Source organism: Staurois parvus, unplaced genomic scaffold (assembly GCF_062004578.1).
Source record: "Staurois parvus isolate SC_StPar_1 unplaced genomic scaffold, SC_StPar_1.0 ptg000498l, whole genome shotgun sequence".
Lineage (NCBI taxonomy): Eukaryota > Metazoa > Chordata > Amphibia > Anura > Ranidae > Staurois > Staurois parvus.
In genome coordinates this window covers 13,898,320-13,912,889 of record NW_028318294.1, presented here as the reverse complement: position 1 = coordinate 13,912,889, position 14,570 = coordinate 13,898,320, and the positions used below count along the sequence as shown (strand labels likewise).

The 14,570-nt window shown below is 42.8% G+C and overlaps 1 non-coding gene across 1 annotated transcript; it reads right to left on the bottom strand.

Moving 5' to 3' along the window:
* Window positions 1-11,719: 11,719 nt before the first annotated feature.
* LOC149452102 (U6 spliceosomal RNA) lies at window positions 11,720-11,826 on the bottom strand. The gene has a single exon (XR_016314934.1). It is a non-coding gene; the product is annotated as a U6 spliceosomal RNA (small nuclear RNA).
* Between the last annotated feature and the right edge of the window lie 2,744 nt (window positions 11,827-14,570).

The window sequence follows — 14,570 nt, the reverse complement described above, 5'->3', positions numbered from 1 at the left end:
TGAATATACGTTTAGTAGCACTTCACTTAAAGTAGACCTAAACCCTCTGCCAAAGAAGCCATTTGACATCAATCCCTCCAAATGCCCTACTACCAGAGCTGGGCGGAGGAAGAAGTGGCACCTGCATGGGGTGCTGTGCTACGGAAGGGTGCAGCAAGGGCATGGAATAAAGGCTTGGGGACAACTTCCTTCCTATTTACAGAAAAAGATCCTGGACTGCTCTTCTTGAATGTGGTCAGTCTTTACAGATCTATAGAAAAAGCTCCTTACGGCTGAGGGATTCTCAGCCCCTCAGAAAGTTAGCACAGATTATTGAAAACTACATGCCAAAGTATCTCCTCTCCCCTGTAGAACTGCTTCCAGCTCCAAAGCCTGAGGACACTATCAGCCCTCATGGCTGCTTGGAAGATCTCCTGGGGCAAGAATAAAGGATTAACAACAGTGCTGTCCTTTGAAAGCTTGCTACATGTGGAAGTCTTTCCCCTTGTGAATCCTTGGGTGTGCTGATGTACTCACGCTGTCCTTCTTGTTCCCACTGCCACTAGGCAATGATCCTGTTCATACCGCTGATTGCATCTTCCTGAGCCAGCTTAAGCCCAGCCTGGAGGCCAATACCTCCCAGACCTAGGGGACCCCTCCCAGAGCACTGACAGCCTCCTCAGCATTCCATCTTCTACTCGGCTCCCCCACTTGCATGGCTCTCTCATATTTATGGGTTAGCCTACCACACTACCATGGCCTCCAAACCTGGGACTCACATAAACAGAGCAGATTTAGGTCTTCACCCATCCAGCCCATTGGCTTCTGGAAGCTTCGATGGTTTTCCAAAACAAGGTGGAGGTGATAGAGTCCCAACCTGCTGTTTCACCCAGCCTGACTTGCAGTAACCTGCCCAAGTTACAGACCCGCATAGTTACCATGAGTATTACTGTACTACATTTTCCTACACTAACACTAGTAGCACACTAGAGGGTTCTACACTTTATACATGAGAATATATACAGTCATGGCCGAAATTGTTGGCACCCTTGATATTTTTCCTGAAAATCAAGTATTTCACACAAAAAAGGTATTGCATTAACACATGTTTTGCTATACACATGTTTATTCCCTTTGTATGTATTGGAACAAATATAAAACAGAGGCAGAAAAGCAAATATGACATAATGTCACACAAAACCCCAAAAATGGGCTGGACAAAAGTATTGGCACCCTTAACTTAATATTTGGTTGCACACCCTTTGGAAAACATAACTGAAATCAGTCGCTTCCTATAACCATCAATAAGCTTCTGACACCTCTCACCCGGAATTTTGGACCACTCTTCCTTTGCAAACAGCTCCAGGTCTCTCTTATTGGAAGGACACCTTTTCCCAACAGCAATTTTAAGATCTCTCCACAGGTGTTCAATGGGATTTAGATCTGGGCTCATTGCTGGCCACTTCAGAACTCTCCAGCGCTTCTTTGCCATCCATTTCTGAGTGCTTTTTGACGTATGTTTGGGGTCATTGTCCTGCTGGAAGACCCAGGATCTTGGACGCAAACCCAGCTTTCTGACACTGGGCCCTACAGTGCGACCCAAAATCCTTTGGTAATCCTCAGATTTCATGATGCCTTGCACACAGTCAAGGCACCCAGTGCCAGAGGCAGCAAAACAACCCCAAAACATCATTGAACCTCCACCATATTTTACCGTAGGTACTGTGTTTTGTTCTTTGTAGGCCTCATTCCGTTTTCGGTAAACAGTAGAATGATGTGCTTTACCGAAAAGCTCTATCTTGGTCTCATCTGTCCACAAGACGTTTTCCCAGAAGGCTTTTGGCTTACTCAAGTACATTTTGGCAAACTGTAGTCTTGCTTTTTTATGTCTCTGTGTCAGCAGTGGGGTCCTCCTGGGTCTCCTGCCATAGCGTTTCATTTCATTTAAATGTCGACGGATAGTTCGCGCTGACACTGATGCTCCCTGAGCCTGCAGGACAGCTTGAATGTCTTTGGAACATGTTTGGGGCTGCTTATCCACCATCCGGACTATTCTGCGTTGCAATCTTTCATCAATTTTCCTCATCCGTCCACGACCAGGGAGATTAGCTACAGTGCCATGGGTTGCAAACTTCTTGATAATGTTGCGCACTGTGGACAAAGGCAAATCTAGTTCTCTGGAGATGGACTTGTAACCTTGAGATTGTTGATATTTTGCCACAATTTTGGTTCTCAGGTCCTCAGACAGTTCTCGTCTCCTCTTTCTGTTGTCCATGCTTAGTGTGGCACAGACAGACACACAATGCAAAGGTTAAGTGAACGTCTCTCCTTTTTATCTGCTTTCAGGTGTGATTTCTATATTGCCCACACCTGTTACTTGCCCCAGGTGAGTTTACAGGAGCATCACATGCTTGTAACATTCTTATTTATCCGCAGTTGTGAAAGGGTGCCAATACTTTTGTCCAGCCCATTTTTGGAGGTTTGTGTGACATTATGTCGAATTTGCTTTCTTTCCTCCCTTTTTTTGTTTTGTCCCAATACACACAAAGGGAATAAACATGTGTATAGCAAAACATGTGTTAATGCAATACGTTTCGTGAGAAATACATGATTTCCTGGAGAAATATCAAGGGTGCCAACAATTTCGGCCATGACTGTATGAGTATATAGGAGTTGCACAATATACTGATAGAAGTAGATACTTAAAAGAGTGCCTTTTGCATATTGATTTATTGGATCCGTAAAGACCAATGCATACTCACAAATATATAGAAACATCAGGTATGTAACATGGATACTTCAGCCATGGGAGGTGTACCCCGTCAATGGACCATCTGACTGGAAAACAAACGAGTTTTGGGAGACAAGACCCCTTCTTTAGAGCTGAACCAACCAAGTACCACCTCACCATTTAAAAAGTCACATATCAAAGGCAGCCCTGCTCCCATCCAGAGAGCCAGTGGGCAGGGGCCTGAAGGAGATATAGGCAATAGCAAGATGATTGTCCTATTGCCAGTTACAAGAGAGATAACCAATAGATGACCAGTGACATACCCGTACGTTGCAGAACATCAAGTGGTTATAGAAAAATAATGCCTGCAGCTGCTATTGTTTTTTAGAGCTGACGGTCAGCTTTCTTATAAAAGCAGTCCTAGCGGCTAATTGGCCACCGCATTGCTTTTACAAGCAGGGGGAGAAGACTCCTACTGTAGCTCTCTTGGGCTCTCCTGTCCCACAGGGGCACCCAAGCGACCAGCCGTTGCTTCCTCCAGCTAACCATAGAGGTAATCGGGGACCTGAAAGGCTCCAAACACCTCTATGGTATTGGAAACTGGAAGCAATCAGCATTCATCACTTCTGGATTTGCCAGATGTAAACAGCTCCATTTTTAAATTGGGAAAGCATCCTATCACACCGATCTTGGTTTGATGAGATGCTTTTAAGGGCAGAGGAGACATCTGGGGTCTAACTGACCCCAGACCTCTCCATAAAGAGTACCTGTCACTGCCTATTGCTATCACAGGGGATATTTATTGTCAGGAAAGGAATATCCAGATACACAGACACCCTGGATTGAGGAACTCTGCCTGTGGCTGGATCGAGGGTGCGCATGCATGAACAAACAAACACGACTGATTGCGCATTGGCGCCAGGAGGACCGCACTAAAGCATGGAGTCGTTGCCATTTGGTCTACCACATTTCCTGAAGCATCGGATACCTGATCCTGTGTTGACTTCCTGATACCGACTTGATCTACCTCTTACCCTGCCTGAACGCTGCCTGTACCGACCCCTGGCTTGTTTCTGGATTTCTTCTTTGCCTGTTCCTTCTGTTTAGCCGCCCATCTGCCTACTATTACCGACCCTTGCCTAACCTTGACTATTAGTCTGCCTGCTGCATTGTACTCTGTTTTCCCTTTCAGTTGCTGACCCGGATGGCCTGACCCTGCTCTCCTGCATCTGAACCTGCTGTTGTACCTGCCTTCTGTTCCGGTCTTCCACCAGCACAGCCTACTCTTCAGCAACGCACAACCTGTTCTCCAGCTACATACCAGCGAGCACAGCCTGTTCTTCTATAAAAGATAAAAGACAGCCTGCTCCTCAGCAAAGCCCACCCTGCCTTACAGCAACGCATGCGCTGCTCTCCTGCATTCTGCATTGATAGACCAGTCAGGCACTCATGCCAACTCTGAGCTCAGGCGCTCCTGTCACTTTACCAGGGCTCCTGAACCAGGGTTGTAAAAGAAGCCTACCTCCACATGTCAGGCTCCACCACCAGGTACTTTACATCTATATTCCCTGTGATAACAATAAAAATGCTAAAAAAAAAATTTGGAGCAACAGTGTAAAAAAGAAGAAGAAGCAAAGTCCCCCGTGCTAACGTGCCGTTCCCGCATGTGCTCCAACAGTGATCGTCCCACATATGTGAGGTGTCACCTCAAACACCAGATCGAGGGCAGTAATTCTAGCACCAGACCTCTTGTAGAAATCTAAAGTGGTAACCTGCAAAGACTTTTAAATCGTCACCTATAGATACCAAAATTTACATAATCTGTCACCATTGCAGGGACATGCGCTATTTTAAAATGTGACATGTTTGGTATCCATTTTCCCGACATAACATCATCTTTAATATTTTATCAAACAGTTGGGTATTATATTGTGTTTTTGTGCATTAAAATTAAAAAATGTAGCAAACAAATTGCATTTGAAAAATTGCTGCACAAATATCATTAAAAAATTACAACACCCACCATTTTATTCTCTAGGGCCTATGCGTAAAAACTTATATAATATTTGGGGGTTCTAAGTTATTTTCTAGTAAAAATACAGTTTTTTACATGTAAACCAAATGTATCAGAAAAGCCTTGGTCTTCAAGTAGGTAAGGGATGTGTGAACTCTCCTTGCAAGTAGAGCAAGGGTGAAAGCAATGACTACATTAAACATTGTGGAAAGATCATACATGTGTGGGATCTGTGGTGTGTATGATATGCCATTGCTGTCTAGACATGATGAAATCATCAATACACCAGGGCCTGAGGGAGTTATATTACTTGGTTGTATGCTTATAGTAAATCTGACTTAAAACATCGGCAAGTTATGCCTTCAGACTGTGAGCTCTATTTTTCCACATTCATTCAAAGAAGATCTCAACCAAATTGCTCAGATCTCATGTAAACGTTTATACGTCAATGCCTTTCAAAAGTTGTTTTTACTTTTTGTATATTTTCATCTCTCATTAAAATAATGCAGGTTCATAGCGCACAAATGTCCTTCATTTGATGACATATACTGCTGTTCCCCTTTCATCATCAGCTGTTCCTCTTTCTTCCTCAGTTGTCCCTCTTTTTGTCTGCTGTATAAACCTCTATACTAAACATTTTACCCAAACTTCTAATTATAGAAGTTTATTATTTTGAAAGTCCATTATCAGTGAAATGCAGTCACAAAAAGTATATGTTGGCTTAACCCAGTGGTTTCCAAACTGTGGCCCCACATGGTCCTTTGCTTGCTTTTATCTAGCTCTTGGGTTACTATTCCTCCCACTGATACAAGGCATGGTTCCTCCCACTGACAACATTGATAAGGCACTGTTCCTCCCACTGACACCAACAATGGGGCACTATTTCTCACAATGACACCAACAATGGGGCACTATTCCTCCCACTGACACCAACAATGGGGCACTATTCCTCCCACTGACACCAACAATGGGGCACTATTTCTCACAATGACACCAACAATGGGGCACTATTTCTCCCAATGACACCAACAATGGGGCACTATTTCTCCCACTGACACCAACAATGGGGCACCATTCCTTCCACTCACACCAACAATGGGGCACCATGCTTCCCCCTGACACCAACAATGGGGCACCATTCCATCCACTCACACCAACAATGGGGCACCATGCTTCCCCCTGACACCAACAATGGGGCACTATTTTTTTTAACTCCCACTGGCCAACAAGCTTGAGGCATTGTTTAATCTCATTGACACTGGGATATTTTCTTCTCCCACTGGCCACAGTCTGGTTCCCCTAAAGTATGAAGTACAGTAAACTGGCCTCTTGTTTAGAAAGTCTGGAGACACCTAGGTTAACCATTCATTTGTAGTGCATGAATGAATCATAGTCTGCATAACTGAGGGCATGGCAGGTGTGTGTCCTTTACCTTTTTGCATGTCCTTTATAAATTTTTTTCCCTCTTCCTATTTCAAATAGATGGCAGTATGGTGATTCCAACTTTTTCTTCAGGACTTTCCTGTTGTCAAGTGACTGCTCTCTTTTTTCCCAATTGCTCTCCTGGGCTTTCAGGTGCAGTATTCATGAAGGAGACTATCAGTGGTGGTGTTGATGTTCATTGTAGTGTTCCTCCATTATGATCATCAGAAAACCCATCCTGAGCAGTAATGAGCTCAGGCGTGTTCGGAACCTAGTCTGAAACCACCTGAGCGAGCCCGCCAGCAAGCTGTCACTTACAACTGTACAGGCCAATCATTTGAGGCCGGGTCATTGCCTGTCCCACAGCCAAAATATACAGTGGGCTTGTATACGTGCAATAGGGGAAGGGACATGCAGCTTCTGATTGGCCCAGTACAAGTGGTAGCTTCCTGGTGGGTTAGGATCCAAATACAAGACAAATCCACAAAGAAGGTGTTTTAAGTGCAGTATAATAAGTATTTATTATTAAAAAAGGTAAATGGCCACTCCCATGTAGTAAAAGTAAATGCATCTGTCATATACACTACAGCTGTTGTCAGGGTAATAATACTCCTCAGTGCAGCAGAAATCTAGTCTGAGATGTAGGTACCACCAATGGCCTGGACGAACGCAGAGCCTGGTAAGCCAATGTGTGGGAGCAGTCTAATGTGACATCAGACACCCAAGGGCATCAAGGAGCCATAGCTATGCGTTTCAAGGCAGCCCTGCCTCTTTTTTAAGCATCTTTAGGCTCCTAACATGCCTGAGCTCATCCCAAGTCCTAAGAAATGGCATGATGTGAACTCCAATCACAGACCAGAATCCTGTGTTGACAATCAACACAGGGCTCTGTACAGAGGGAACAATCTCTTTGCTTCTTGTCCCTGCAAAGCAGGGACAAGGTACAAAGATATTTTTATTAAAAAGCAGCACATAATACACACATTAACACTTATGCAGACACTTAACCTCAAACTGTTAGCCCCTTCCCAGCTAGTGTAATTAGTACAGTGACAGTGTATAGTTTTATCTCTGATCATTGTATTAGTGTCACTGGAGATGTCAGTGTCAGTAAGTTCCCACCCAATGTCAGTAAGTGTCAGATTGCCCACCGCACTATCACAGTCCCACTATAAGTCGCTTATCACCGTCATTAGTAGTATAAAAAAATTCCAGTATATATATAGTTTGTAGACACTATACCTTTTACACAAACCATCAATATACACTTATTGGGATTTTTTTACCAAAAATATATAGCAGAATACATTTTGCTGTAAATTTAAGAAGAAATTTGATTTTTTTAATTTTTATTGAATATGTTTTATAGCAGAAAGTAAAAAATTTTTTTTTTTAAATTTTCAGTCACTTTTCATTGATATAATAAAAAAATAAAAAACCCAGTGGTGATCAAATACCACCAACAGAAAGCTCTATTTGTGTGAAAAAACGATATAAATTTTGTTTGGGTACAGCGTTGCAAGACCCCGCAATTACCAGGTAAAGTAGCACAGTGCTAAATAGCAAAAAATGGCCTGGACATGAAGGGGGTAAAACCTTCCGGAGCTGAAATGGATAAATGAATGGTTTTGTGTCTGGAGTTCATTCTTAATTTTTCTGAATCCATAACCTTCTAGGTTATGCTTTAATATTTCTGAATGCATTTATTTTACAGCCTTTTTCTTTTCCCTTTGCCATGGTTGGTTTCCACTACACTCTCAGCAGCTGCAAGATACTGGCATCCAAGATGGCTGCCTGAGACGACTATAATAGAACCCACATACTTTTATTATTGTTATTATTATATTACAGTATTTATATAGCGCCAAAAAGTTTGCTCAGCGCTGTACAATATAGTGGGGGACAGTACATGAGACAATGCAGTAACAAACAGGGGCGGACTGACCATTTGGAAACTCGGGCACTGCCCGAGGGCCCGGGGTGAGTAGGGGGCCTCATGAGATGCCCCTGGTACCTTTTTCATAGGCTTTTTTGAGTTTGGGCAAGGACACAGGGGCCCCATGATCCCCTATTGCCCGGGGGCCCCATGAGTTGTCAGTCCGCCCCTGGTAACAAAACAATATACGAGAGGTTCGAGGGCCCTGCTCTTTCGAGCTTACAATCTAGGAGGGAGGGGATAGTGGTACAGGAGGAAGTGGCTGTGGGGAATGGAGTGGTAGGAGGAGTGGAGGAGATCGGCTGTTAGGTGAGGGTGGAGTAGGCTTCCCTGAAGAGATGGGTTTTCAGTGCGCCTAAAGGTGGGGAGGGTAGGTGACAGTCTGATGGATTGGGGTAGTGAGTTCCAGAGGATGGGGGAAGTCCTGAAGAAGTCCTGCAGTCGGGCATGGGAGGAGGAGACCAGGGAGCTGGGAGCTGGTTAACATTGTAATTTGAAATATCATGACACTCTAAAATTTTACAGTTATTTAAAAAAATATTTTTACTAAAATGGATAAGTAAAAGATGCAAAGTTGAAATTTACAAACAATTCTTGAGTAAATTAGGTCTCTGTAAGTGCCTTCATATTTCAAGGCTAACAGTAAGGTTTAAATATATTCTGTAATCTGGATGCTGCAGGACGTGTGTGTCCTCCAATCATCGTTCTTGCATGATATTTTTTTATTTGAGAAGACTGATAAGCTCAATGCTTATCTTTTCGTTTTTGCACGCTCTACCCCTCCAGTGAGCCATGGCCATGATATTGTGAAAAGCCCTTTGGATGTTACACTGGGGAAAGCTTGCAGACAATATGGAGATTCTTTTTATTTTGTTGTTATAAGATAGACTTAGGCCTGATTGGTAATTTATCTGGAGGAAGCAATGCGTTTTAAACCCATAAATAAAATCTGCATATATATATATATATATATATATATATATATATATATATATATGTACAGGCATTCATAAACAGATTTTTTTTCCAGGGATTTTCATAGGTCGAGAAGAAAGAAAGAAATAATGGACAGGTTCTGTCTGGAGTCTGCTTCTTGCAAGGATAAGGATTCTTTTGCTGCGTTGGGAATTGTTGACTTGGTTGTCAACACAATGCAGCAAGCAAAAGCCCAGACAGTGAAGCTGGTTAAGGGATGAGAGTGTCACCTAAGGTTTGTATTGATGTATTATCTATAGCAGCCATTCTCAACCTTTTTTAACATTGAGGAACCCTTGAAATAACCTTCCAATCTCAGAGAACCTACGCTAACAAATTTGTATTTAACGCTCATTGTACATTAGTGTGATGATCACTGGGAAGAAAGAGAAGAAAGATAGGCCCGAAGCAAAAAAAAAAAAAGGCAAACGGCAGACATGACTGGGCTAATAGGGGAGTCCAGGAGCTACGGGGTTAAGCCTAGTACACACGATCAGAAAATTGTATGAAAAAATACCGCTTTCGAAGTGATCATACGATAATCTGATCGCGTTTTCAGGTTTAACATTCTCATATGTATGTGTATATACACACTATATTGCCCAAAGTATTGGGACTCCTGTCTTTACACGCACACAAACTTTAATGGCATCCCAGTCTTAGTCCATAGGTGATGTGTCTTCTGTGCTACTTACTGTTCTCCTTGCTGGAGGCTCTGACATGAGGAAGCAATACCCTGCCTCTACCAAGGTGACCGCCACCACACAGAGACACAATGCAGAACAAGGAATAGTAAGTCAGTAATGGGGAATGATTCAGTTGCTGGGAGATCACAGACAATGCTAATGACTAGCCATTTGCCACCAACCCCGCACACCTTTGCGCCATCAGCAAAAACACATACACTATATTGATAAAAGTATTGGGACACCTTAATACATGAACTTTAATGGCATCCAGTCTTAGTCCATACGGTTCAATATTGAGTTGGACCACCCTTTACACCTGAAACAGCCTCAACTCTTCTGGGAAGGCTGTCCACAAAGTTTAGGAGTGTTTCTATGGGAATGTTTTTGTGAGGTCTGGCACTGATGTCGGATGAGAAGGCCTGGCTCGCAGTCTCCGCTCTATTTCATCCTGAAGGTGTTCTATCAGGTTGAGGTCAGGACTCTGTGCAGGCCAGTCAGGTTCTTCCACTCCAAACTTGCTCATCTATGTCGTTATGGACCTTGCATTGTACACTGGTGCGCAGTCATGTTGGAACAGGAGGGGTCCATCCCCAAACTGTTCCCACAAAGTTTGGAGCATGAATTTGTCCAAAATGTCTTGGTATGCTGACACCTTTAGAGTTTCCTTCACTGGAACTAGGGGGCAAAGCCCAACCCCTGAAAAACAACCCCATACCTTAATCCTCCCTCCACCAAACATTATACTTGGCACAATGCAGTCAGTCAAGTACCATTCTCCTGGCAACCACCAAATCCAGACACATCCATCAGATTGCGAGACAGAGAAGCATGATTCGTCACTCCATAGAACACGTCTCCACTGCTCTAGAGTCCAGTGGCGGTGTGCTTGGATGCAGCTGCTCGGCCATGGAAACCCATTTCATGAAGCTCTCTATGCACTGTTGTTGTGCTAACCTGAAGGCCACACGAAGTTTGGAGGTCTTTAGCTATTGACTCTGCAGACAGTTGGCAACTTCTACACACTGTGCGCTTTAGCATGCGCTGATCCCGCTCTGTCATTTTACATGGCCTACCTTTTCATGGCTGAGTTGCTGTTGTTCCCAGTTGCTTCCACTTTGTTATAATACCACGAACAGTTGAACGTGGAATATTTAGTAGCCAGGAAATGGCACGGATGGACTTATTGCACAGATAGCAACCTATCATAGTACCACACTTGAATTCACTGAGCTCCTGAGAGCGACCCATTCTTTCACAAATGTTTGTAGAAGCAGTCTGCATGCCTAGGTGCTTGATTTTATACACCTGTGGCCATGAGTGATTGGAACACCTGAATCCAATGATTTGGAGTGGTGTGCCAATACGTTTGGCAATATAGTGTAGATATATACACGTGTATACTGTACATCATGGAAGGCTTTTGTAAATAACTTTAATGGTAGATGGGTCTTTTTACAATGCTCTACTATTGTATCTGGCTTTCCAATGTGTACTTTTTAGCCTCAGACCAGCTTGATCTCTTCCACAACAACTTTGCAAATATTAGTAGACAAACCCGATATGTATGTTGAAATAAAACAACGCCTCTTGTGTGCTGATTGACTTTGTAATATTGTCTTGTAAAATGAGATGATATCAGATGTTTTCCAAATATGTTCACCGGGAGCTCTGCTAATTAAAACCTTATAGATAGTGTGTCGTTATCGCAAATCAATGCCATCACTGTGCCATCTCTGTGGACCTGGAGACTCAGCATGGTCTGGATATAATATTTACAGTGTGAGATAATGTTGTGCTTTACACACCGACTCTGAAGACCTAACAGAACTTCCGAATTGCTGATTACATTGTTTATTTAAAAATTAATTAAAACTTTGATGTGTGACAGTAATTAATTAAGGGTGACATTGGAAATGGTAGGATGAAGAAATACCAATCTGATACTGGGCAGTCTTCTTTTTTTTTTTTTGTAAAAAAATATGGAACGCTTCACGAATTTGCATGTCATCCTTGGGCAGGGGCCATGGTAATCTTCTCTGTATCATTCCAATTTTAGTATATGTGCTGCCGAAGCAAGCACTGGGCAGTCTTCTAGTGTCACAGACGTGAGCCATTATTTTGAAGGCACTAGGATCTTTTCCCAGTAATTGTCTGCTTGTCTGTAGTCAGCAAAAAGTACCTACAGGCACTGCATGAAGATACTTATGGTTCCTGGTTCGAATTCTCATTGGGACACAATCTTTATGGAGTTTGCAAGTTCACCTTGTGCTTGCGAGAGTTTCCTCTGGGTAATCTGGTTTCCTCCCATATGCCAAAGGTTAATTGGCTCTTTTCCAAATCGGCCCTAGTATGTGTAGGTATGGGGATAGGGACTTAAGATTGTAAGCTTTTTGAGGACAGTAAGCCCTGGTTCACACCATTATGACTTGTCATGCAACTTGACAGTTCAAAGTATGACATTGAAAAAGATTTCTGTGTGACTTGCATTGACATCTGTTAAATTAAGTCGCACAAATGTCAGCAAGCCGCACATCAAATGGCACTGATAGTTGGCTTTGAAGTCGTGCTGAAGGGGGTGTGAACCAGGGCTAAATGTATGGAATGCAGAACACTGCCTATATTGTCGGTGATATATATTGTCTGCAATAACTATGATATAACATCAGCAGAGACCTATAGCTTTGAACATATAAAGTTGCATGTCAAGTCACAGCCCATGTATTTCAATGGAAGCCATTCAAATCTGTGCAACTTAATGTTGCAGCAAATTTAAAAAGGTTCCTGCACTACTTGATGCGACTTTCAAGTGACATGAGTGCCATAGACTGCATTGCAAACTCTCATAAGTCACATTTCCATGTTATCAATGCAATAGTTTTATTTATTTCAGGTGCTTATATAGCACTGTCAATTTACACATATATATTGAACATTCACATCAGTCCCTAACCCTCAAGGGGTATACAATCTAAGGTCCCTAACTTACATTCATACATACACATATTAGGGCCAATTTAGACAGGATCCAATTAACCTACCAGCATGTCTTTGGAGTGTGGGAGGAAATCAGAGCACCCAGAGGAAACCCACACAAGCACAGGGAGAACATACAAACTCCATGCAGAAGGCACCATGGTCAGGAATCAAACCCATGACCCATTTACTGCAAGGCAGACATGCTAACCACTAAGCCAATGTGCCAATAGTTGTGCAACAGTCAAAGCCAAAGTCAACAGCCTAAGTCAGAACCAAGTTGCTCCCATCCAAAATTCCACCAAAGTTGCGTCAAAGTTGCAATGGAAATTGCATGACTTTGGAGTCGCACAAGTGTGAATGGAGCCTAATAAAGTGATGTTGTTGTTTTGGATACAGTTGTTTTGCTGAAGTTGAAGGTACTGGGATTTCTGTAGTCACAGAAAACATGCCAACCCATACTTCAAGTGACCAAGCCTGGCATTGAGCCAGTGGTAATTCTAGTTATCGTAGTTTTTTTTTCATTTACTTCCTGGTTTCCAGACCTGAACAAATGATGTCTTTCATCCCATGAGTCTTCAGGAGGGGTTTTCTCAGCTAAGCACACCCTCCTGCCTCCATGCCTGGGCTAAGGGCAGATGGATTGCAGAAATTAAATGCTACATGAATTATTTGCCCTTAATTAAGATGACTATGGCCTCAGCATAATCAAGTATGGAGACATGGATGGATAGGTGAGTTTGCTTTGAATATTTAAAATGAATTCAATAGCATTTTTGTTCGTGGTGCACAGATGCAGTGTAGTTCGGCTTTAGGTCCATGGAAAGAATGGCTTTGTTTCTGATAAAAAAGAAACTTTTGATGACCTTTCTCTAAAGTTAGACATTCCAGCAGTGAGTAAGTCATTCTGTTTGAAAACGGATCCACATTTGCCACATGCTGTAATTAAATATATGCAGGACAAGAACCCAGGACAGAATATGCTGGCAGGCTCACTAAAATAAACACACGAGATAAAAGACTACATGACAGGACATAAAACTGTGCGTTCTGCACTCTTCCAGATTGCCACTTCTGCTTCCTTTAAGCTTCAATTTGGGTTACTTTTATTGATTTAAAATAGCTGCTGTCTTGACGCTCCAAAATTGTCAAGGGACTTCCGAGCAATAATATAAAATATATGAATTAGAGAGGTTGGAAATGCAGCGATGCAAATGCGTATTCGGAAAGGGCTAGAAATGCATAATTGAGCAGTTACCCAGTCGCTTCATCTGTGAAGAGGACAAGAGCGGCCTGTGGTTAATATCTGGGTTTAATAAAGAGATAAAGAGGAGAATGGCAGTAGCTTAAAGGAGAAGCTTTGTGTTTTATTCATCACTTTAAAACCCAACTCTATCTGTTAAAAATACGTTGCCCAGCAGTATTAAAAGAACAAAAGAAACCCATCTTTGTCCACAATACCGCCTCTCCTGATCTCCAAAGACTTACCACTCTCTGATCTCACACCACTCCTCTTTGGGGTTGAATGACACACAGAAGCTTCCAACCCATGTTCTGTAGACCCAGTCCATCATAGGCACACATCTTGGGCCTGAGCTTACAGTGCTCCTGGTCAGCACTGTGTTTAAGTAATAAAATGTGAGGAAGAAGGACCATCCACCGATGTCACTGAGAAAGAAGAGGAAGGTACCCTTGACATCACTGGACTGACCTGAAGGCTGCCGGAAAAGGTTTTATAAGTATGGTATTGGAGGAGGCTTCAGGGAGAGAAGAGAAAGGGTAAGGGGTATTTGGGTACAAAATGCTGGAGATGGGCTTTAATGTACATAGTCCACTGGAAAAGCCAGCAAG